At 43.2% G+C, this 26,281-nt stretch overlaps 1 protein-coding gene and 1 long non-coding RNA gene across 4 annotated transcripts in view; both read left to right on the top strand.

Annotated features, from left to right (window-relative positions):
* The window catches only part of CACNG3 (calcium voltage-gated channel auxiliary subunit gamma 3), a 106,555-nt gene that overhangs the window by 25,764 nt on the left and 54,510 nt on the right, over positions 1-26,281 (top strand).
* Positions 5,783-12,030, top strand: LOC129050729 (uncharacterized). 2 transcript variants are annotated; one of them, XR_008514445.1, is made up of 4 exons: positions 5,783-5,904; positions 9,337-9,539; positions 11,459-11,623; positions 11,834-12,030. It is a non-coding gene; the product is annotated as an uncharacterized LOC129050729 (long non-coding RNA). The 2 variants fall into 2 exon arrangements; XR_008514444.1 differs by lacking the exon at positions 11,459-11,623 and having other exon boundaries at positions 5,798-5,904.

The raw sequence follows: 26,281 nt of genomic DNA on the forward strand, positions 1-26,281 counted from the left end.
CCACAGATGGTAAACAATGGAGCCACTATGCAAATTCAGGCAGCCTTTCACCAGAGTGTAGGCTCTAAACCACTACTCTATGACACCATCCTGAGTTAGGGTAGGGTTACCAGATGTCCACTGCAACGCAGCAGTTTTCAGTGACAGCAGGCTTTCAAACATGACTTTATTTTTCCTCACAACAACTTTAAAGGAGACCGGACCGGGAAGCACGATCTCCATTTTCAAGTGAGGAAGTCGAGGTTCAGGTTGAATGCTTTGCTCTAGGTCAAACATGAATTAAACAGTGGAACAGGGACTAGAATCCTATGCCCGCTTTTTCTGGGCCTGCAGTAATGTAGCTTGAGCCCTTAGTAAACGTTTAGGAGGCCACACAGCCTGAAGAGTCACACTGGGCTTATTGCGGGCTAATCCTCCACCCACACTTAGGCGCTTGTGCAGCTTCTTCATTACTTCCTTTTTTTTTTTTTTTAAACAGAATCTTACACTCGGATAATTTGTGTATATTTAGCAGAGATGGGGTTTCACTATGTTGGCCAGGATGATCTCGATCTGTTGACCTCGTGATCCGCCCACCTCAACCTCCCAAAGTGCTGGAATTACAGGCATGAGCCACCGCGCCCAGCCTCATTAACTTTCCTTCTGTGATCGTTATAGGTGGACATGAGAGTCCCAAGAACGTGGACACAAAGTTGCTCTCAAAGATGTAAACTGTAAATTAAGCTGTTTATGAAACAATTTATCCACGTTGAATTTACCTTTTATTAAACTCAGACACATATATGTATGTATGTGTGTATACATATTTATTTATGTACATATGAACATATCTATTTCTGAACCTTCTATTCTTTTCTTTTAATCTATATTTGTGTTACTGAGATTCTACCACACTCTCTTTTGAATTCATGTGCTTCACAAGATTCTTTTCTTTTTTTGGACGGAGTCTCTTTCTGTCTCCCAGGCTGGAGTGCAGTGGCCTGGCCTGATCTCAGCTCACTGCAACCTCCACCTCCTGGGTTCAAGCAATTCTCCTGCCTCAGCCTCCCAAGTAGCTGGGACTATAGGTGCACACCACCACTCCCGGGTAATTTTTTGTATTTTTAGTAGAGACGAGTTTTCACCGTGTTAGCCAAGATGGTCTCGATCTCCTAACCTTGTGATCTGCTTGCCTTGGCCTCCCAAAGGACTCTTAATACTAGAAGAGCACCTTCTTCTCTGCTATCCTTCTTTACCAAACATCTGAGTTCTTATCATTTGGTTTTGCTAGCAAATATTCTGACTATTCTCTCTCATTGTAGGATATTGAGATATTAATTTAAAAATGTAATTAACAGGCTTATCTGGGGATGATCGACATCTTTAGGATATTGAGACTTTACATTTAACAACATAATGTATCTCTCATTTATTAAAATCTTCTTTTAGATTGTTTAGAGAAATCTTAACATTTTCATCATTCAAGCCTATGCATCTATTGTGTACATTATTTCTAGGTAGTTTTTATGTTTTTTGTTTACTCACATTAATGGGTGGTGTTTTCTAGGATATTTTCTAAGAGGCTAGTGTGACTGGTAGGTGAGAAAGCTATTACAGATCTATAATTATTTATAAGCTGCTTGAACATTCTTACTTGGTTAATTTCATTTGCTTTTCCAGGTAAGACAATCATAACATCTGCAAATAATAGGTGGAATATTTTTGCCTCCACTTTTTTTTCTTTGACTGAAGTTTAGAGAATAGTGTTAAATAATGGTAGTGGTCAAAGACCACCTTGCTTTTAGCTGTAATGGATATCTCATGAACAGTGTTTCTCAAAGTGTGATCACAGATCTGGGTTTACATCCCAGAATTTATACAAACCTGGTCATCTGCATTTTAGCAAACTCCCTAAGGTGATTCCTGTCTGCACTCAAGTGAATAACTCCTCCAGGTTTTCACCAAGAAGCATGGTATTTGTTATTGGTTTAGATAGGTTTCATTTATCATACTATCAAGATTTCTGTCAATGTCTGCTTAACTAAGAATTCCCATCAGGTATGGAGATTTACATTTTTAATAGTTATTGAGATTATAAGTTTTATCCTCTTTGGATTATTAATAGGATAAGTTATGTTAATGGCTTTCATATTGGCCTTTCTACCTTTCATTCTTGTAATAATTCCTTTTGGGGCAATTTTGTTTTTGATCGTATAATGCTGAAGTGGATTTGCTAATATATAATTTAGGATTTTTCTATACACTTGTCAATGAAATTTTCCTGTGGTTTGTCCTTTGTGTGTTATTTTTGTTAAGGTTTGAAATCTGAGTTGCGGTAACTTGCTGAAATGATTTTCTATGCTCTGAAATAGAATAGCATGGAAATTTTCATATAAAATTTTCATATAAAATTTTCATATAAAACCTTCTGGGCCTGGGGCCTTTTTGAAAGTAGTTTTTGACAATTTCTCTCACATCTTATTTGCCTATTTTGAGCCTTTTTCTAGAGTCATTTTTACTCATAGAAATGTAAAAATGTTTTAGTCTAGGGTTAAATAGTGTGATTGCTTATAATTCATTTTATTCCAAATCTGTCTTTTTTCTTCTCTATTTTCTCAACTTGTCTCCGACTGCATTTATAATTGGTGTCATTTCTTCCAAGATGGTGCCATTAAGTTGTCTTTCAGTCTTTAACTTTTAGGTTTTGAATTTTCATCTCTTTCTTGGGTTTCTTAATGTAGTTTTTAAGAATCTTGGAAGAGCAGTTTGAAGGCAGCCAACCAAATGCCATTATGAGCAATACGTTTTTGCTCTTGGGATTTTTTTAACCTGGATTTAAAAATCTCATCTTGTTGAGGTTGGCATGTTTTAATGTGAAGAGGTCCTTTTGGGATCCTAACTACTATCCAGCAAAGTCACTAGACCTCGCAGATAAGTGTCATCTGCCAATGTGATTAACTAGCTTGCCATTTTGGTTCTCAGCAAGATATTGATAAAATCATTGAAGGGGAAAGGTTGAAGGACATAGCAGTGTGGTAAAGAATTAGCCAAACATCTAGTAGTCTTGCCTTACAAACACAGGAATTATAACTTGGTTTTGTGGGATTCCCATCAAAGAAAAAAAAAAAGGAAAAAAAAATTAGTTGAACATCATCACTATCAGAAGAGACACCAGAGTGTGACCTCACCTCAGGTTCACTGAGCTCAATGAAAAACCACATTCCCTAACACAAGCTGAGTAAATGTTGTTCACTCCTGTGATTCACACTCATCAGGACTTACTCTGGGAAAAGCACTGTGCTGGTCTTGGACATGCAAAGCCAAAAAGATATGGCCCCTGCTCTCAGGGACTTTGCGTACGAGGAAAATCCTTTCTTAGTTATGTGGTCTCCAATATCACAAGGTTACCAAAACCATTTTTTAAATAATTGCAAACACAGATTGTTTAAGGTCCCTCTTCAAAGATTGTAAGAGTAATCTTTTTACTGCACCTAGTGAAACTATTCAAAAATAGAAAAAGAAGTAATAATACCCCCTACTCTATTCTCACCCTGCCCCAACTCATCCCCTTCCAAAGTAACTACCGTTAACTGCTAAATGTGCTTTCTTTTCTACCCTCAAAACATACACGCATACATGCACAGAAGGAGCATCATTTGCTTTTGTTTAAATTAAATCAGAGCCAGACACAATGGCACACACCTCTAGTCCCAGCTATTTAAGAGGCTGAGGCAGGAGTTCAAGTCTAGCCTGGACAACATGGTGAGACCCTGTCTCTAAAAATAATAGTAACAATAAAAGTTTTTAAAGTGTAAAATAAGTAATTATATATCTAATTGAAGATAATATGTATATATAATTAAAATATATATATATATAAAATTAAATCACACTGTCGATATTAGCCTGCCACTTGCCTTTCAATACATCATGGCTATCCTTCTGGTTCTATAGGTACTGATTTTTTTTCTTTTTTTTTTTTTGAGACAGGGTCTCGCTCTGTCACCCAGGCTGGAGAGCAGTGGCGCGATCTCAGCTCACTGCCACCTCCACCCACTAGGCTTAAGCAATCCTCCTACCTCAGCTTCCCAGGTAGCTGGGACCACAGGCGCATGCCACCATACCAGCTATTTTTTTGTAGTTTTGGTAGCGATGGGGTCTCCCCATGTTTCCCAGGCTGTTCTTGAACTCCTGAGCTCAAGCAATCCCTAACTTGATTTTTTCGATAGCTACATAATGTTCCATAGAATAGAATCACTTCAGTTTATTCAATATGCCTTTGTTCATGGGCATTCATCTTGTTTCCAATTTTTATTGCTGTCATTGTCATTCTTGTCACATGTTGCATGACAACATATGTTCTTATGTACTAGTGCTTTTATTTTTCTAGCTAGATTACCAAAAGCAATATTGCTGGATCAATAAGGGTATGGAGTTATAATCTTAATAGATATTGACAGGTTATTATCCTAAAAAATTGTAGCAAGGGGAGTGATTATCAGGCAAATGTCTTGATTATTAAATGAAGGGCACACACACACACACACACACACACACACACACATATTCAAAGATTTTGCTTTGAAAGGAGATCCCCTAGAATGGATTGGAAGCACAAATAGCAGCCCTGAATTTCAGTCATTCCTAGTAGTGTCCTCTGTTGCCATCGCCATGCTGGCCCCCAGAGGACACTGCCCTGAGAACGCTAAAAACAGCAGCAAAGACATTTATCGTGTCCCACCCAGGTAATACACTAGTACCTTAGGTACATGTCTTCCATCTTACTCTCATAGTTATGTAGGAGATAGATGCTATTACCATCCTTATTTTACAAAAGTGGAAACTGAGGCCTAGAAAGTTTGTCACTTGTTCAACGTGACGCACTGGTAGGTGGTATAGCTGGGATTTGATTCCAGTTCTGCCTGCCTCCAAGACCTACGCTCTTAACGACTGTGTGGGATTTCCTCCAAGGATACCGTCACTGAGACTTTCATTAGAGCCCCAGGCAGAGCCACACCTTGCCTCCTGCTGTGAATGAGGAAGGCTCCTGTGCAAGGTCCTTGCAGCCAGGCTGACCTCCAGGAAGTACCTTCCCTATTCAGAGATAACTGAGTGAGCATATGGGCACCCCAGAACACTATGGATGGGACGGCATGCTTGCTTGCTCCTGCAAATGACTCAGAAGCTAGCTTTCTTCTCTCCTTTCTCTCTCCCACTCTCTTTCTCTTGCTTTCTCAAAACAAACTGAAGCAATTAAGAGACACTGGTCACCCTTGGTTTGGCCTTTCCCCATTCTGTTGTGATAGGCAACAGGTACGCTTGATTGAAAGTGTAGGCTCTGGGCCATGCATGGTGACTCACACTTGTGATCCAAGCACTTTGGGAGGCCGAGGTGGGTGGATCACTTGAGGCCAGGAATTCAAGACCAGGCTGGGCAACATAGCAAAACCCCATCTCTACTAAAAATACAAATATTAGCTGGGCCTGGTGGCACTCACCTGTAGTCACAGCTAATCAGGAGGCTGAGGCATGAGAATCACTTGAACCCAAGAGGCAGAGGTTGCATTGAGCCGAGATCAAGCCACTGACTCCAGCTGGGGCAACAAAGCGAGATTCTCCAAAAAAAAAAAAAAAAAAAAAAAGAGGAAGAAAAAGAAAAAAAAAGTGTAGACTCTGGAGTCAGAATGACCTGGGTAGGAAACCAACTTGTTAAACCTTCAGCAATTTTCCTAAGACTCTCCAAGACTCATGGTCTCCCTGGCAACAGAACCATCCTACTCAGTGTCTTGTCTTACCTGAGAATGCATCATCATCTCCTTGGGGACAGGTCAATGTCTATGCCTCTTGGCTTACAGGTCCTGAGGGAACCTCTGTAACACTAAGCAAAGGTTGATTCTCAATAATTAAATTCAATGGTGTTTTAAGGTAAGATTGAGGCCAGGTACAGTGGGCTTATGCCTGTAATCCCAGCACTTGGAGAGGCCGAGGCGAGAGGATTGCTTGAGACTAGGAGTTTGAGACCAGCCTGAGAAACATAGTGAACCCGAGTCTTTCCAAAACATAAGTAAATTAAATAAATAAAGTAAGTAAGTAAGGTTGAGACCTGAAAAGGGAAGAAAGAAAATGAATTCACATGTATTGAGGACCTACTTATGTGTTAGGCAGTATTCTGGAATTTAATAAACATTTACTCAACTCTTTGAAATAGGCATAATTATTCCCATTGTATAGAAGACAAAAATGAAACTTAGCAGCATCAGGATAAGTTTGCTAGGATTGCAGAGCTAGAAATGATGGTGATGGTGATGGTGATGATGATAATGATAATGATGATGATGATAATAGCTTACTGTTTATTGAACATCTTCTATGAGTGGCACTATGCTAACAGCTTCACATGCACTCTCTCATTTAATCCCAAGCACAACCCAATAAGTTAGTCCCTTTTATAGTTGAGAAACCTGAGGTCCCAAAAGGTTACAAGGGCACTCAGTTAGTAAGTATTAGACCTGAGAATTGAACCCAGGTTTTTCTCCTTCCTTGGGAGTATCTCTCATCCTTGCTTTGGAAATGAAGGCCTTGGTGGCAGTTATTCAAATTTAAACATTCAGCTGCCTGGACCACTTCTAAATGTGCTGTCATGCAACTGTACAGAAGGCCAGGCCTTTGGAAAAAGAAAACAGATTTTATATCTACTGTCTTTTCCCCTTCATCTTCTGTGCTCTGTGGGCAATAGTTTCATGGCAAGATTCTGCATCCTGTCTCATGGCCACACATACTGTCTGTGCTTGGCACAGCCTGCTGTCTCCATGGAACATCTGCGGCTCACTACTAGTGTGAGTGATTCTATTTTCCACACATCCCCAGCTCGTTAGAAAGCAAGGCTCCCATTTGTTGGTGGATGTTTGCAATCTGAAGCTGAAACACTGCAAAATGATGATTGAGCTGATTCACACTAGGAGAGAGTCTGTGACACATAAACACACACACACACACACACACACACACACACACCAGACACTTAATTAGTGAGGATTGATCTCTTGCCTGACCCAAAGGGTGTGATGACTTTTTCCATCATGGGGCCATCTGGCTTCTGAGGACAGTTACCCAACTGGAAGCTTTGCATGCAGTCATGGTGGTCTTTCCTGGCCAGGGATGCAGCTCAAATGTTCTCTGGGCCACCCAATTGAAGTGTCAGCATCTTAAGGAAACCGCATGTCTACAAAGGTAGTAAAAAAGCGGAAGTAAACAGCATCCCTCCCAACCGACCCAGGGCTCTGCAGAAAGGAAAGAGCTTCCCCTCTCCTTCTCGATGAATTCGCCTTAGAACTTCCTCAACGTTCCTCTCAGATTTTCCACTTCTGGTCTTTGGCCAAATGCAGTCTTTAAAAATACACATTTGGCAAGAATCTGCAAAAAAAAAAAAAAAAAAAAAGAAAGAAAAAAATCCCTTCAGATTGTTATGTGATGGTGGGGAAAAGACACATTTTTTTAAACTCTAAAAAAAGCACCTTAGCATTTTGTAGGCTTTTATAATTCTGAAACAGCTGAAATGCTAAAACTTTCAAGTTGGCAGGATTGAAACTGAAATCTGCAAAGCAGGTTCAATTTGACAGGAGTAGGAGCCTTGCATTTCAGAGGGTTTTGATGAGCTTGTGGGTCTGAGCCATCAACACAATGGGTGGCCACCCACTTGCAGGGAGCCCTTCATGCCTGGGTCTCCATCCCCATTCTAGCTCCCTACAGGGTTCACTCTGAGAGATGCTCTGGGGTAGTCCGTGAAGGTACCCCATTTGTCTTCCTAGCTGTGGGTAGCACAGCACACTCTGTGGCACTAGACTGCCTGGATTTGCAGATCCACTACCTGTAGGACTTTATTCACTTAATTCCTGTGTGCTTCAGTTTCCTTATTTGTAAAACGGGGATAATCACTACCTGATAGGATTGCTGTGAAGATCAAGTGAGTTCATTCTTATAAAAGGCCCTAGAACAGTACTAATAATATGAAAAACATTCAGTAATGTTGGCTATTACTTATTAGCAGAGAAAGCTCAACTTGGAAGAAAGATTTGGGGCAGTGGCTAAGAACAGCGGGAAGCCCAGTCCTGGAATATTATAGAGGCTTGGGCCCTAGCAGGGCAGGCATAAGGTTAAGACAAAGACCATCATAGACGGAGAAGACCTACTATATGTCAGAAACTCTACTGTAACACTCGAAGTCAACATTACAAATTAACATTTTGAATCAACAAACATTTCATTTATTTGTGGATTTATACCCATCTTTTATTTATTTGTTTATTTGTTTATATCCATCTTGTTCCAGAAAGAATTGGAGAGGGAGTCTAGTTATACAAAAGAAGACAAAATAGGATAATTTCTAAATTGGACTAAGGAAGAAAACATGGGAACAGAGCAGAGCCAAGCATGATGCTGAACATGCATATCATAAAGAACTACATTCCTGATAAGAGTAGTTCATAAGGTTGACTGTAAACTGAGCTTCCTAGCACCCCCTTCACGAAGGGAAGCCTGTTCAGTTCCATATTTGCAGTGCTTAGAACACTGGAAAAGTTGGTGGCTAAGCAGACTTGCAGTCAGGCTGACCTGAGCTGGCAAGCAGGCTCCAAGATGTGTCCCTGGACAAACGACTTAATGTTTCAGAGTTTGAGTGTCTTCACCTCTAATGGGGATAAAATTGTAGTCATGGGTTATTTATTTATTTATTTATTTAGATAGAGATGGGGTCTCGCTATGTTCCCCAGACTGGTCTTGAAGTCCTAGGCTCAAGTGGTGCACCTACCTTGGCCTCCCAAAGTGCTGGGATTAGAGGTGTGAGCCACTACACCCAGCCTATGGGTTGTTTTTTAGAGTAAAGTGAAAGAATATATGTAAAGTGTTTATCACAGCCTACGTCTTAGCAAGTGTTTGATAAATACTAGATAAAATAAAATTTAGAACGTGGAGATACACACAACTTTCCTTGATACCAAGATCAGATAGGGATGGCTTCCTTCCTAAGAGGATGATGTGTCACATAATAAAATGTGGTGTCTCCAATGAAGGCAGATGGCAAACTCCCCAAAGCAATACTGCACTGTTCTTGGGAGCATGAAAGAAGGATGGGTTGCATCCTAGCTCTGCCACTTACTAGCCAGGTGACCTTGGGCATGTCACTTCACTCTCTTGGGATGCACATTCTTCTGCTGTAAATGGGCAATATAATAGTACCTCCCTTAAAGGGTTCTTATGGAAATCAAATGAGTTTATGGCTGATAGAGCATTTAGCTTAGTTTTGGCACATAGTTAGCCCTCAATGGCCACGTTGTTGTTGCTTGTTGTTGTTGATTACAGCACTGTGAGTCATCACTGCTGGTCTGGCTTGATCCAGAGGGACACTCAGAATGCCTGGAAGAGTAGGGACCTGCACATCCCACAACCCTTACTGGATATTGCTCCTCTCAACAATACTTCTGGCAACTACCATATGACAATGCACTTAAAGACTGTGCGGTCCAACAAACTTTCAAGTGCAGCGATTTTATCCTGCCAGTTGGGTATGAACCACATAGGCTTAAAAAAATCAAGTGAGGGGTGGAAACAATATTATTGAGAGCAAGAAGATGGGGGTGGGGGCATATAAGGACCTGGGGCTGAATGAAAGACTTCAGGATTCTTCTTAGAAAAATTATGCTGGTGGAAGGCAATTATTATGGGTTGAGTTATTATAGCCAAATGGTTAGGAGCATGGTATAGTGAGTCAGAGAGTCCTGGGTTCAAGACCTCCTTCCCCTACTTACTGGCTCTGTGATGTAGGACAAGTTACTTAACCCCTCCTGCCTCAGTTTCCTCATCTGTTAAAGAAAGGCGAGAGAGAAAATAATGGCACCATCCGTGTATGGCTGGGATAAGGATTAAGTGAATTAGCACACATAAGATGCATTCTACAGGGGCATTCAGGAAAGCCAGTCTGAGTGTTAGCAATTAATGTCAAGGAATGAATGGAAGATGAGAAACTGAAGGCAGTATGGGGATGAAGGAAAGGGTTAAGGAGGATGGAAGTTTGAAGGGAGGCAGAATGGAGCAACTTTGTTTTAGGATGAGCCAGTGGGGAGAGAGAGAGAGAGACTGAGGTAAGTGAGGGGTGGTTATTGACAAGGTAAGGACGTTAGGGTAACAGATGAGACTGGTTTCTGGGCACAGGTGGAGCGGATAACCGGGCAGGCGGAGGAGGAAGGCATTCAGGATGAGCAAGGTGGCAGCTAAGTTTAGCGCTGGAAGGGAGGTATTTGAATATGCATGTACTGTCCCACTGTGCCAAACAGCTCGATTTTTCAATCGTTCCTCAAGGGGAGTCATGAATGGCGAAACAGAGTCAGCAGGAATCCCTGTGTTGAGTGCAGTCTGCCTATTCCTTCTGGGTTCAGGCCACTGGCTTCCCCAAGGGCCTCTTTAGGGACCTGGAGAGGGATCTTCCTTCCCTTTGTTAAGTGAAATTACATATTGAGGAACATTAGATCAGCAGAGTGCTGGACACTGATTCCTTTTTGACATAAAGACAGCCTAGTCTTCGATCATTGCTTGTAGATGGCCTGAATTGGAAAAGGGTCCATGCCAGTTTCCTTGCATCATCATCCCTGGAGCTCGAATTCCTTCCAGTCCTGCCTTCCTCTTCTCTTCTCTTTCTCCTCCTCTCTCTCCCATCCCCTCTGCCCAGACTCTCTCCCTCTCCCCTTCTTCCTCTCTACTCCTCTTCTCCGGTTCCCTCTTTATCTCTCTCCCACAAATCTATATTCAGTTTCTGTCTTCCAAAAAGAAAAAGTGAGTAGGAGGACAAATTGTTTAAAAGCAATGCAGCTATTTTAACAAAATGCTTTTTCCTTTGAGTCAGTCCTAAGAAATTTGGGTAAAATCAAAGCCAGAATGAACCAAAAAATTATTCTGAAAAATGACATGGATTAGGGAAAAGAGCCTAAACTCCCCCAGATAGAATGGGGAACAGGAAAGAACCAGAGAGGATGTGAACACCAGTGTGTTGGAAAGAAAACCAAAGGAAGGAATTTGATGAGATTGGAAAGGCAGCAGAGAGAAAATGAGAAGACATTTATCCAATCACTTGAGTCCATTCCATCATAGACACCTGACTCTTGGGAACATCTGGATGAAGGTTTGTGTAGACATGGTCATTCAGATCTGAGCCACTGAGGACGTGGGCTCCCATCTAAGCCAAGAAGTTATTGTCCCTTGAATTTCAAGGTCCTAGAGCTGTTAAGAAATTATTTGAAATCTTATCTGTTGGAAGAGCCAGAAGCTTAGCTCTAGTCTCATCTCTGCCCCTAACTTACTCTGCACCCTGAAATAAATCATGCCCTTTGCTAGGGAGTGGTACTGTTTTCTTCTTTCCAGAAGGAGAGGATGGGACTAGATGACCTCAATGGTCCTCCAACTCTGATGTTCATCCTCTGGTTCTCTTTAGCCTTGCCGCTCCACTTGACAGCCAGTGAAAAGCACGGACTTGGGAGCCAAACTGCCTACATTTGAATCTTGCCTCTCCACACCCGATGGCTGTAAATCTTTGAAGAAGCTACTTTGAGCTCTCAGGGCCCTCAGTTCTCCCATCTGAGAATTGGATAACAATAAGGTTCTTCACTTTTCCCCTTCTCATCTAAGAAACTATGTCAGAATACAATTGAGTGACAATAGAACCCACCCTCGTTTATAAAACTCAAAAGCACATCACTTGCACACTTCAAAACCTACACTAGAAGATTCCTGGGATGCCTTCTACAATTAACAGTTAAATAGCCTGAAACTGAGATTTGGTTGTTCTTCTGATCTGTTTCCATTTCAGTTTCAGCTTTCTCAAGCTGAGGACCAGAGAGGCAAATCTATCTGTCCAGCATCAGTCAGCAGATGTTCTCGAAAGAGCCAAGGGACACCTAGCAAGGGGAGATTCTCTCTTCCTCCAAGACCCTGCATCTGGTTTCGGGATTCATATTGAAAATATTATGGGTGAAAAAAAATAAACCTTGAATCTTCTAGATCCACATATGAACTGTTTCTCATTCCAGTCCCCTTGCTTTTCGTCCCCATCCATCCCCTTCCTCCAGCCACTTCCTTGGCGGCAAGAATGTGTTTTCGTAGGAAATTGCTCTCACCTTATCTCCCTTCTGAGAAAATCTGCTGCTTCTGAAATGATGTATTCTTCCCACAAACCTGGCGTTGTGCACCTGATCGTAGGTGCAGGAGCAGGAAGGAAAAGCTACATAGCAGCAAAATTGCTTCCTTTTGCTTATCTGCAAACTCTTAGCTTAGAGAGGATGCTGGAAGAAGGCACCAGAACGTGTCCCCTCCAGGCAGCGAGGACAGTTTCCCCTTGGCTTGGGAATGAGAAATCCCCGAATCAGCCAACACAAAGGGACACAACACCATTCCTGTTGGCAGCAGAGTCACCTGTGCCAAGGCCTCGGGGTCCCCAGCCGCTGTTCATTAATGCTGCCCATGGGCTGAGGGAGAAATCTGTCTGTTCTGATGGGCAGAAGGTCCAGGTTCCAGGGCAGTGGAGGAGATAATTGTCTTTATAGCCAGGGGATGCTTGGCAAGGAGGTCAAGTGACTTACACACTCCACAAAGTCTAGGTGGATGATGATGATGAAACCATATTGCCTTTAACTCCTGACAGGAACAAACAAAAGATAATTCAGGGTCTCACTATGCTGCTTAGGCTGGTCTCAAACTCCTGGCCTCAAGTGATCCTCCTACCTATGCCTTCCAAAGTGCTGGAATTACAGGCGTGAGCCACTGTACCCAGCACAAATAAGATATTTTAGAAGAAACATGTTGTAGAAAGAACAGTGAGGGGTCATAGGGGAATGAAATGTGGAATCCTGCCTGCCATAAGAGTCTTGTGACAGTTTGTCTAGCAAAATTAGAAAAAGGATTTTTGGCCTGCATATTTCATAGAGCTACTATGAGAATTAAATGAGATAGTAGGTGTAAAAGGACTTTGAGAATGATATTGCACTTCATTCATTCATTCCTCCTAATGATAGATAGTGAGTATTCACTAGATGTCAAGCACTGTGGATAGAGTGGTGTAAGGTAGGCATGGTAACTGCCCTCACATGCATGTTGGGGAGGACAGCCTACCACTGCAGTCTGTGTTTTTAGAGGATGAATTTTCAGGAGTGTCCCTCAGAGACCAAGTCCTAGACCTCCACCTGCCAGTTTAGCAAGAAGTCCAATTTCTCCCATCTTGGGTCTCTTCCTAAGTCTCCAGGTCACTCTGGGCTCTAAGTGGTCAGTCCAGCTTTCTCCAGACTTGCAGCCTGAACTGGAGCCCAGATGTACTTCCTGGAGCTATGGTATGTCAAAACTACTACCGAGATGCCAGCTTCAGAATGGGGTTTCATTCTACCAAGGACGTCCCCTGTGTACCTACTGAGACAGGGAAACCCCAATACATTCTCAACTTGCTACTCCTGGTGCTGATGGCGGCTAGATCTCAGTTTCCAGAGACAGTGCAATTTCTGCCTACGTTGTTGTTACTCTTCAAGTAAAAATAACTGACAATCAATCGTTATTGAGTGATTTTGCAATTTATGGACTAAGTATTATTCTGAGTATGTTTTATACATTAACTCATGTAATCCTTAAAGCAACTTTAATACCAGGTGTGGTGGCTCATGTCTGTAATCCAAGCACTTTGGGAGGCTGAGGAAGGAAGATCACTTGAGCCTAGGAGTTTGAGACCAGCCTGGGCAACACAGTGAGACCTCATCGCCACTAAAAATTTTTAAAAATTAGCTGAGTGTGGTCGTGCACACCTGTAGTCCCAGCTACTCTGGAGGCTGAGGTGGCAGGATTGCTTGGGCCTGGGAGATAGAGGCTACAGTGAGCTATGTTGTGCCACTGCACTCCAGCCTGGGCTACAGAGTAAGACACTGTCTCAAAACAAACAAACAAACAAACAAAAAAACCTCAAACAGGTATTAGGATTATCTCCATTTTACAGATGAAAAAACTGAGGCTTAGAGAGGTTAAGAAACCCTCCTGGGTCACAGCTAATAGGCAATAGACCAGGATTTGAACTGGAGCCATCACATTTAGCTACCATGCTCTACTGCCTCTAAGGAGGAGGACAATTTTGCACAAGGTGCATCACACCAAAATAAGACATACAGATCTTTAGATTCAGGTCCAAGTCTGCCCCCAGGATGACAAGGTCAGAAGCCCCCCAGTGTCCACAAGCTCACAATTGTCATTCTCTTTCCGTGACCCGACTCCTGGTCCTTCCTCCTGCCTCCTGCCACCCTCAGGGTGACTCCCACCTAGGGATTTATATTGCCTGCCCATACCATGAACTAAGTCAGTTTGCCCTGAGAGTCTACAACTTTCCATCTTGTTCTTCTTCTGTAAATTTGTCCTCTGAACTTGCAGCTCTTCCAGACCTGCATAGCAACTGTCTTTCTTGCAGAAAACAAAATTAAACCTCTTCCTTACCAGACACCCAGCTGTGCACAAAAACTTAATCAATTACAGTTGAGATTAGAGCTGCAAAGAAGCTGCTCACGGGGCTGTGGCAATACTACCGTTATCTCTGAAGACACTCCTGAACCATACTCTGGAGAGGAAGGTCTGGGCTTGCTGGGATGTGTGCTCATCCTGCAGATATTTCAGGACTAGAGACCCCCGTAATACTTTCTTCCCCCTCTTCTCTTAAGTAAAAGTATTAAAGAATTAACCCTCCTCATTCTTTGGTATACATGACAACTACTACTGTGTCTGAATAAGTGAATTAACTTTATATTATAAAACCAGGGTTCTCAAAACACCAGCAAAGGGAGGAGAGAGGGGCTGCTTGATGACTATGTGTTACTAAAGTCCCAAGAAGGTGATGCCCTGGGCCAGAAAGGGCTTCATTATCTATTTTGAGCCTGCCAGTCATTTTGGGTGTGCAAATGGAACTGACCTGTTATTGACCCTCAAACAGGAACAGGAGCTGAGAGTACAGCCACAAGCAATGATCCTCAGTCCTGGCTGCACAGGAGGTTCCCTGGGGGATGCTTAAAAATACTGACATTAGTTGGGTACAGTGGCCTGCACCTGTCATCCCAGAACTTTGGGAGGCCAAGGCAGGAGGATTGCTTGAGCCCAGGAGTTTGAGACCAGCCTGGGCAACAAAGTGAGATCCTGTTTCCACAAAAAATAGAAACAAAACTTAGCTGGGCATGGTGTCACAAGACTGTGCTACTTGGGAGGCTGAGGCAGGAGGATGGCTTGTGGCCAGGAATCTGAGGCTGCAGTGAGATATGATTGCACCACTGCACTCTAGCCTGAGCAGCAGAGCAGAATCCCATCTCTAAAAATTAAATAAATAAATAAATAAATAAATAAATAAAAATACTGATATCTGTCCCCCTCCTCCAGACCAATTTAAACAAGAATTTTGCGCAACAGCTTGTTTTGAAGCTGCTCTGGGGATCCTAATGGGCAACTGGGGTGAGAACTGGTGTGCTGCAAGGAGCAGAGCTTCCAAAAACTATAACCAAAGCCCTCTCACCTTACAACTGCAAACAAGAGAGGACTTAGAACAAGCTGAACAGAGGATGCATCTACCCGCCCACCCATTCACTCACTCAATCACCAAGTGTTTGTTGAGAACCTACTACCTGCCAGGCAGGTTGAAGTGTCCTCCAGACTCGACAGCCTGAGCAAACAGAGAGCTCTTCTGAGCTAGAATTTAGGCAGCTTAGCTCTGACATGTTGCAGCCTCTGAAACTCAGACCTCTGAGAGCCATCTAAGAACAGAAGCATAAGTGATGGATGGGGAGGGGGTGCTGTGGGTAGAAGATCTCTGCAATGTTCCAGAATCTCTCCACCCCATGTGAGCCCTTTGTTCTGTTTCCTAGACGTGGTCAGCAAGAAAACCCTCACACTGTAAAGGATTTTTCTGCATTTTTTTAGTGGCCTTGAGAAAGGGGGAAAGACTGGATCATACCCCAAAGTTGGTGTCACAGTGGCCTAAATGAGGGTCCTCAGCCTGGGCCTGGAGGACTGTGTCTTCTTTTCTTTTTCAAAAGATCTCTGTGTGTGTGTGTGTGTGTGTGTGTGTGTGTGTATGTGTTTGTGTAATTGCTTTTCTTTATTACAGAAGCAATGCATTATTCACTATAGAAAATTTAGAAAATTAAAATTCGTTTGAAAGGTACAAGTAATAATTATCTTTATATTCTCTTATCCCAAAGATAAACCCCTTCAAGTAAGTATATTTACATTTTCTATTCTATGTGATTAGCCCTTGTTTTTAACCAAAATGGGGTGATAGTCTACATTTTTTTGTAATGGATTTTTTCCTTTACTGAAATACCATGATCATCCTTTCTATATCAGATATTTTACTCTATCACTTAACGACTGGATAATATTTCATGGTATAATGTACCAGAAATTATTTAGTTAATCCCCAGTTATTTGGTATTTAGTTTGCTCCCAATTAAAAACCGCACACACATACATCACTGTAATTAAATCCTTGCACACACTCATCATAGTTTTCTAAAACTGAAATTATTGAGTCAGAAGATTATAGCATATTTTTAAATAAACTTTTTATTCTAGAATAGTTTTAGATTTACAGAAAATTTGCAAAGATAATATAGAGTTCCTGCCCACATCCAGTTCCCCCGTCGTTAAGATCTTACATGAATATGAAACATTTGTTCCAACTAATGGACCAATATTGACATATTATTATTAACTACATGTCATAGTCTATTCTGATTTCATGAGTTTCTCCCTAATATCCTTTTTCGGATCCAGGATCCCATATTATGTTTAGTCATCATATCTCCTTGGGTACCTCTAGACTGTGAAGGGTTTTCAAACTTTCCTTGTTTTTGATGGTTTTGACAGTTTTGAGAAGTGCTAGCTAGTTATTCTGCGGAATATCCCTCAATTTGCCTTGGGCTGTTTTGCTCATGATTACATGAAGGATGATGGGTTTGGGGGAGGAAGTCCACCAAGGTAAAATGTCCTTCTTAACACATCAAATCAAGGACATGCTATCAACATGACTCACCACTGATGACGTTAGCCTTGATTGCCTGTCTGAAGTCGTGTTTGCCAGGTCTCGCCACTGTAGAGTTACTTTTTCTCCCCCTTTCCCTATTGTATTCTTTGGAAGGTAGTCATTATGCACAGCCCACACTTAAGGAGTAGGAAATTAGGCTTCACTTCCTTGAGGGGGCTGTGTTTACATAAATTATTTGGGATTCTTCTGTACCGGAAATGTGCCTATTCTCCCCCATATGCTTATTTATTTATTCGTTTATTTACATCAGTATGGACTCAGACATTTGTTTTATACTTTGGATTATAATCTAATACTGCATTGTTTATTTTATTGCTCAAATTGTTCCACCTTCGGCACTGGGAATGCTTTCAGCTGCCTCCTGTGTCCCTTTGAAGCTCCTCCCATCAATGAGTATTTTGAACACATCCTTGCTTTCCAGCACCTCAAGATGCTCCAGGCACATCTTGTACATTCCCTGCCCCAGCCCTAGAAGAAGTCATTTCTGCAAGGATCCTTGGTTTCTTTGACTGGAGAATGGTATTAGAAACCAAGATCTGAGTGCTGGGTGTGCTCATTGCTATTGGGATAATGCTGTTCCTGTCAATGTAAAGAGCTTGGAAATCTGTGTATATATAGCAACCCATGTATATAGACACATTCATAACTATTTCCATATTTATCTACCTCTATCTATCTTAAGCTGAACATGACTTCATAGTGATGTATCCAGTGTAAAGACATGTATGAGACTGTTTATTCAGTTGAATCCAGTATGACATGGTTCATTCTAGCTTTCTCCCTCCTTGAAGATAGCCATATTTGAAAGGCTTTTGAGTCATAGTACCATACTGCCTTCCATGAAATTTGGGAGAGGGGGTAGGGGAAGACAAGTGTGCCCTGAACCTATTAGCTGCCAATCAAGTTTTAATCAAGTTATCTGCGCATGCATGGATGTGCACATGCACACACACACACACACACACACACACACACACAAGATAGAATGATGTATTCTAAGATAACATTTCTCATGTTACATGAGGGTCTTATCATCCCTTTTGCTTGAAGGGATCAAAACCTGAAAGTACTGTCTATACAACTCACCCACTTTGATAACCAGAGACCACGAACGTCAAAGAATTCCAGATGGAAAGCTGTGGTTATCTCTATGTTTGTTTTTTACTTTGTAGCATCTTCTTTTGAGTGATGACTAAGGCCTTTTGATCTAAACTGCTTCCAAACTGCTTTCACATCCCAGATAAAGAGTTAGTTTTTTGTTCCCAATTTATGGGCCATAGACCTCATGGGGGAGACAGTGGGCTCTCAAATCTGTACACAGGGGCCCTGATAAGGTGTCTACAGAGGCCAGGCAGGTTACACGTGTGAGAAGGGGCTGGGTGAGGACTCTGGCAAACTGGAAATCACATGGTCTGTTACAGAAATGCAGGCCCATTGTTGCCAGGTCTTCTGATTTTGGGGGGGAAACCAGAAATCTACATTTTTGTGTAAACACCTACAGTTGTGAAATGTTGGCTATGATTGTCAATCTTTCCAAAACACTGCAAGAGCCAACCAAAATACGTCCTCTGGCAGGATCGCCTGTTTGGGATCTTGGTATCTGAACTCTCTTGTTAATTAAAAAAAAAAAAACAAAAAAAAACCCCATAGGCTGAGCATGGTGGTTCATGCCTGTAATCCCAGCACTTTGGGAGGCCAAGGTAGGTGGATCAATTGAGGTCAGGAGTTCAAGACCAGCCTGGCCAACATGGCAAAACCCCGTCTCTACTAAAAATACAAAAATTAGCTGGGTGGGCCAGTGGACCACGCCTGTAATCCCAGCACTTTAGGAGGCCAAGGGGGGCAGATCACAAGGTCAGGAGTTTGACACCAGCCTGGCCAATATGAAACCCCATCTCTATGAAAAATACAAAAATTAGCCGGATGTGGTGGCACACACTTGTAGTCCCAGTTACTCGGGAAGCAGGAGAGTCGCTTGAACCTGGGAGGCGGAGATTGCAGTGAGCCGAGATCGTGCCATTGCACTCCAGCCTGGGTGACAAGAGAAAGGCTCCATCTCAAAAAAAAAAAAAAAAAAAAAAAATTAGTCGGGCATGGTGGCACACACCTGTAATCCCAGCTACTCAAGAGGCTGAGGCATGAGAATCACTTAAACCCAGGAGGCAGAGGTTGCTGTGAACTGAGATCATGCCACTGCACTCCAGCCTGGGCAACAGAGTGAGACTCTGAAAAAAAAAAAAAAAAAAAGCATATGAGCTCAATTATATAAGGATCCATGAATATCTTTTCATATTAAAAAGGAGTCCCACATATTAGAAAATGTGGGGAACATTGGGTCATTTTGTCTTGCAACAACATTCACTTTTATTTCTTTCTTGAGCTGATGAGCTTCCAGACAACTTGGAATCTAGATTCTCTGGAGATTGAAGAATTAACACTGGAACCGAACAAACCACTAAAGGCAAAAATGACCCAACTCAGTCAACTTGTCTATGAGGCGTATGCAGTGTTGGGAGAAGTGTGGTATCCTGCAGCTCACGACGGTCACAGAGAGTGTGCAGGCAGGAAAGGACTTCAGCCTGCCCAGTGATTATACATTTCTCATTCCCTCAGGTTGTCATTGTTTCTTTTGCTTTTCTGACTCATGACTCTCCCTCTTGGGGCTATGGGGATTGGTTTGAAGACATCGCACAAGGCACAAGGGAATGGAGCTGGGGGAATTATTCTCCATTCAGCAGAGTCAGGCCTCCAAATAAAAACCATACTTCCTTCCTTCATCTTCGCATGCAGCATTCATCTCTCACCCAAGAGAGCACTATTCTATTCATCGGCAACAAAAGAGTAGAGACATTAATGATCATTTTCTTACAGTTTAAAGCAACTGCCTATTCTCCTCCTCTGGACCTGTCCATAGCTGTATTTCCTTTCTGCTTTCTGAGATCTCTGTGGTTGGGGATAAATCTAGAATTGAAAATTATGACTTGGCTAAGTGATTCATCCTGGGATAGTTCTGAGTATTTAATGAGATGACATAGGTGAAGGTTCTAGATCCAGGTGTTAGACACTGTGAGTTTCTAATTTCTCTTCTGCTATCCCCATGCTCAGAACCCCTAGGGCCTTGCGCAGCCTGGAAAGCAGCAAAAGTCACTCATCCTCCTTCTAATTCCTCATCACTTGTCATCCGGCTTCCTCTCCTGTCTGCCTCCAATCCATGTTCCACAATGTAGCCTGAGTAATCTTTTGAAAACATCTGTAAGGTTGTGCTATCCTTCTGCTTAATATTCTCCAACAGCTTCCCATGGGTCTGTAAAAATAAGCCTCCTTATCACAGCCAAAGCCTTGATACTCAAAGAGTGGCCCTTGGACCAGGCGTATACAGCGTCCCCTGGGAGTTTGTAAGAAATGCAGCTACAAAATACAAAATACAACCAACGGAGTCAGCATCTGCCATCAGGACGGGTTCCAGGTATTGAATTTTTTTTTTATTTTTTGAGATGGAGTCTTGCTCTGCTGCCCATGCTAGAGTTCAGTGGCATCATCATAGCTCACTGCAGCCTTGAACTCCTGGGCTCAAGCCATCTTCCCACCTCATCCCCTAGAATAATGGAGACTACAGGCATGCACCACTATGCCCAGCTAAATTTTTTTGTTTGTTTTTGTTTTGTTTTGTTTTTTTGAGACAGAGTCATGCTCTGTTGCCCAGGCTGGAGGATAGTGGTGCAATCTTGGCTCACGGCAACCTCTGCCTCACAGATTCAAATGATTCTCGTGCCTCAGCCGCCCAAGTAGATGGGATTACAGACACACACCACCACACCAGGTTAATTTTTGTATTTTTAGTAGATACGGAGTTTCATCATGTTGGCCAGGCTGGTTTTGAACTCCTGATCTCAAGTGATTCACCCGCCTCGGCCTCCCAAAGTGCTGGGATTACAGGCATGAGCCTCTGAACCTGATCTAATTTTTTTTTTAAATAGAGATAAGGTCTTGCCGTGTTGCCCAGGCTGGTTTTGAGTTCCTGGGCTCAAGCAATCCTCCCACCTCACCTTCCCAAAAGGTTGGGATAACAGGCGTGAACCACGGCACTTGGCCTAATATTTTTTAACGTTCCCCTGGTGATTGTTAAGGTGCAACTGGGACTAAAAACAACTGCTTTGCCCCATCTTCCCCTTCCCTCTCTAGCTTCATTTCGGCCACATTCCTCGCTGTCTCCTCTACTCCAGCCTCACCTACCTTTCTGCCACACTCTAGGAAACTCTTGGGTCCACAGTTACTGCATTCCCACTACCTAGAAAGGTCTTCTCATGGTTGGCTTCATCTCATCATTTAGAACTCTGTGTATGTATTTACATATTTATTTAGTAGAGGTGGGGTCTCACTGTGTTGCCTAGGCTGGTCTTGAACTCCTGGCCTCATGTGATCCTCCTGCCTCAGACTCCTAAAGTGCTGGGACTGCAGGTGTGAGCTACTGAACCTGGCCTAAGGTTCTGTTTAAATGTCAACTTCTCAGGGAATCTTCCTTTGCTACTCCCACCCCCCACCACCTCTCTATCTCTTTGCCTTGTTTTATTCCCTTCAGCATTCGTTGCTGTCTGCAGTTACCTTGTTTCTGTATTTGCTTGCGAAGTGGCTGGTTTCCTTCACCAGAACTTCCTTCTTTAGAATTAGATTGGGAGGCAGAGACAGGTGGATCGCCTGAGCTCAGGAGTTCAACACCAGCAATGTGGCAAAACCTTGTCTCTACCAAAAATGCAAAAAATTAGCTGGGCTTGGTGGTATGTGGCTGCGGTCCAGCTACTCAGGAGGCTGAGGTGGGAGGGTAGCTTGAGCCTAGGAGGCAGAAGTTGCAGTGAGCTGACTGCACTCCAGCCTGGGTGACAGAGCAAGACCCCATCTCAAAAATAAACGAACAAAAGAATTAGGTGGTGCACACCAGTGGTCCCAGCCTACACCATAGGCTGTGGTGGGATGAGCCCAGGAGTTCAAGTCCAATCTTGGCAACATAGAGAGACCCCCATTTTTAAAAAGTAAATAAAATAAAATAAAAACAATTTCAGTTCCAGGAAGATAGTGACCTTGTGGTTTTATCTATCAGCAGGACTGAATTAATAGCAAACTAAAGCAGGTGTTTTGGACAAGAATATGTGGCGGGCGAGTGGGCGAGTGGAGAAAGAAAAAGTCTTTTAAAATGAGATTTGCTACCTCGAAAGCTTATTAAAGCAGTCATCATGGAAAAAATAGATTTTTTTGGACTTCCTAATACACATTTTAAGGATAGAGTTTTCTTTTAATTACGCATAGGAAAGAGTATTACCTTCTTAGTGCTTAGAACATTTAAGTTTTTTTAGCTTTTTAAAAATTAAAGTGCATGTGCAGAGAAATGCACACAGTACAGGTATACAATTCAATGAAATTTCATAAACTGTACACCTCTGCGTAACCAGCACCCAGCTCAAGAAATAGCACCTGATAAGCCCCTAGAAGCTTCTCTCATGTTCCTTCTGGTCACTACCAGCCCTGGGAGTGCACTAACTTGACCTCCAACAGCACAGACTGGGGTATTTGGTTTGGTTTTGTTTTTATAGACAGTCTCACTCTGTTGACCAAGCTGGAGTGCGGTAGCGCAGTCTCAGCTCACTGCAGCCTTAACCTCCTAGGCTCAAGTTAGCCTCTCGAGGACCTGGGCCTACAGGTACATGCCACCATGCCCAGATAACTTTTGTATTCATTTGTAGAGACAGGGTCTCACCATGTTGCCCAGGCTGGTCTCCAACTCCTGAGCTCAAGTGATCCACCCACCTCATCCTCCCAAAGTGCTGGGGTTACAGGCACGAGCCACCGCGCCCAGCATGATTTCTTAAGTTTTAATCCAACATTATTACCTCTGTGACCCAGTAACTGGAACAGTGCCTGGCAAAAACAAGATGTCAATCAGTGTTTGCTGAATAAACTAATTGGTAATCAATTAATTACTTTCCTCCATTGGTCTCCACGCACATCCTTTGTGGAGAATCCAGAGAGTGTGGCTGTCAGGGGCTTAACTGTCCAATTTGAGTAACAAAAAAGTGATGGAACCCTAATATAAGTGATGGATTCTGGGTGGTGATGAAATGTCAATATGGGTTCATCAGCTGTGTGTGACAAATGTGCCATTCTGGTGGGGGATGTTGATAATAGGGGATGCTATGCATGAATGGGGACAAGGAATATGGGAAATCTCTGTACCTTCTGCTCAGTTTTTCTGTGAGCCTAAAACTGCTCTAAAAACTAAAAAGTATATATATATACACACACTTATATACATAAATATATATGTGTGTGTGTGTGTGTGTGTGTGTGTGTGTGTAGACAGGTTTAGAGACAGGTTTGCTCTGTCACCCAGGCTGGAGTGGAATAGGGTGATCATAGCTCACTGCAGCCTCCAACTCCTGGGCTCAAGGGATCCTCCCACCTCAGCTTCCTGAGTAGCCATTGCACCCAGTTAACATTTTTTAAAATTCTTTTACCATCATTGTCGGAAAACTAACACAGGAACAGAAAACGAAACATTCACTCATAAGTGGGAGCTGAACAGTGAGAACACATGGACACAGGGAGGAGAACATCACACACCGGGGCCTGTCCTGGGTGGGGGACAGGCGGAGGAAGAGCATTAGGACAAACACCTATTGCATGTGGGGCCTAAAACCTAGATAATGGGTTGATAGGTGTGGCAAACCACCATGGCACATGTATACCTATGTAACAAACCTGCATATTTTGCACGTGTATCCCAGAACTTAAAGTAAAATTTAAAAAAGAATTTTAAAAAGAAGGAAAAAAATTATTTTATAGAGATGCGGTCTTGCTTTGTTACCCAAGCTGGAGTCTCGAACTCCTGGCTTTAAGCAATTCTCTGCCCTCTGCCTCCCAAAGTGCTGGGATTGCAGGTGTGACCCACTGTGCCTGGCCTGTATATATAATATATATACATTTAAGTGATGGTCTCAGAGCTGACCTCAGCCTCCTTCAAATCCAAGGCAATTGACAGGCACATTTACTGGATGTAGTTGGTCTGAGTGCTTTGATGGAAGCCACCAGGTGAACTTTCTTCCTCTGGTGCCATTCACCCAGCTACACCACAACTCTACATACATTAGTGGGACTTGTCACACCAGTGGGCTTTTCTTGGAGCCACCGTGTGGTCACTGCCCTTTGGATTTCTTTGCATTTGACTGCAGCTTATATTCAGCCCATTGGAAGCTCAGGGTTTCTATTCTTCCTTCTGGGCTTTTCGTCTTTTCCCTCCTGGCTGCTGAAGTGACCACACTGAACAAAGTGAAAAGGCTGAACGGCGGGCTTCAGGAGCAGAAAGTTGCTAAGCTGCAGTTTCCTGTGCAAGAGTATGGGGTAACAAAGCAGGGAGTTCTGGCACTGACCCCAAAAGACAGGGAACACCTGGCAGTTAGGGGCTCTTTCCCACCTCTGGACTAATAAAGATTCCTTCCACCCGTCTGGTATCTCCTTTGCCCACTTCTTTGCCTCTAACACCAGGTACCACAGTTTCTTTAATGTACAGCTGTACCCAACTAAGAGAAGCCTTCTTGGACACTCTCTACCCCACGCCAAATTCCTGCCCTCCCCCTACCCCAACACATACACACACCCCACAGTTTGCATCAGGCAGGATACTCTGCACTATCCCAGGCACAATAAAAATAACCTCTGCTTGCACTGCCATGCTAGAGATTCACTTACAGCCATTCATTCAGCCCACCCACTCCAGCCCATGAAGCCCCTCCTGGCCTCATCCCCATTTTACAGATGGGGAAAGTGAGGCTCTAGGAAGTTGACTGACCCCCAGTCTCTCAACTAGTAAGAGATCAAGACTGGCCCCTTAGTCTGTTTGACACGGAGGGCAGGTGTGCTGGCAACACCGTTCTTATCTGACACAACTGGTTCACAGTTGAGCGCCGCTCCAGGAACTTCTCTCAGCACAAAGCAGCTGCCTCAGCCAAGGTCACACCCGCTTCCCAGAGGCCTCCCACATCCAATAGCTGGGCAATATGGGGGTATAGAAGTTCATCTAGCTTGCCTTCGTTCTGAACATCTCCAAATGCCATCTTTTTTTGTTGTTGTTGTTGTGTTGTGTTGTTTTGTTTTGAGACAAGCTGGAGTGCAGTGGCGTGATCTCAGCTCACTGCAACCTCTGCCTCCCAGGTTCAAGCAATTCTCCTGCCTCAGCCTCCCAAGTACACACCACCATACCCAGTTAATTTTTGTATTTTTAGTAGAGACGGGGTTTCACCATGTTGGCCAGGTTGGTCTTGAACTCCTGACCTCAAGTGATCCACCCACCTCATCCTTCCAAAGTGCTAGGATTACAGACGTGAGCCACTTCAGCCAGCTTCCAAATGCCATCTTGACTCGAGTCTCCACAGGACTGGCTGAGTCCACTGTGACAACTGACAGCCGCATCACAGTCCTTCTCCCTCTGTCTGGTCCTGCTTCCCCCTTCCTACAACATGGGGGTTCTTCCCAAGAGTCCATCCCAAAAAACCTCTGGTATGCAAATCTCTGTCCTAGAGTGTGTATTCTGGGGACACAATCTAAGACAACAGTCACCCACACACTAAAGTATGCTCCACTGTAAACTCTACCACAGCTCTCTCCATCATGCACCCAATAAATGGATGATGAACAGAGCGACTCAAGCCCCTCCATTTCTCTGTGCACCTCATGGAGGAACTGGAGGTCCCCATGCATAACAGAATGGTGGCCTGAAACATGGGGCCAGGGAAGAAATCCTGCCTGGTGGGTAATTTCACTGCATTGTTGCATCCTTTGCATTTCTGATTCATAACTCTACTTCTTGGGGTTGGTGGTATCTCCCAAGATGAGGTGGGGTGGGGTGGCCATTGTCCCTCCAGCAGCCCAGGGCTTGCAATAGAAGCATCTCTCTTTTTTGGTCCAGTGGTGTGAGATCTGTGCTCTCTCATCTGCATCTGAGAGAGCAATGCGTTTGCCGATATGGCTGACTCCCCCACGGCACTCTGAACTGTTGATGTGTGGAGCCAACACTTACTTGCATCCAAAGCTCTTGGGCATAAAACAGGATCTTTGACTGTGGATACTCAGAAAACATTGCTTGAATGAAGAGATGAGCAGGGACCTGAGAAAAAGTCCATAAACGGTGGAATGACCACACTTGGTGGGTCACTCCTAGGT

The sequence above is a fragment of the Pongo abelii genome, chromosome 18, assembly GCF_028885655.2.
Source record: "Pongo abelii isolate AG06213 chromosome 18, NHGRI_mPonAbe1-v2.0_pri, whole genome shotgun sequence".
NCBI classification, from domain to species: domain Eukaryota; kingdom Metazoa; phylum Chordata; class Mammalia; order Primates; family Hominidae; genus Pongo; species Pongo abelii.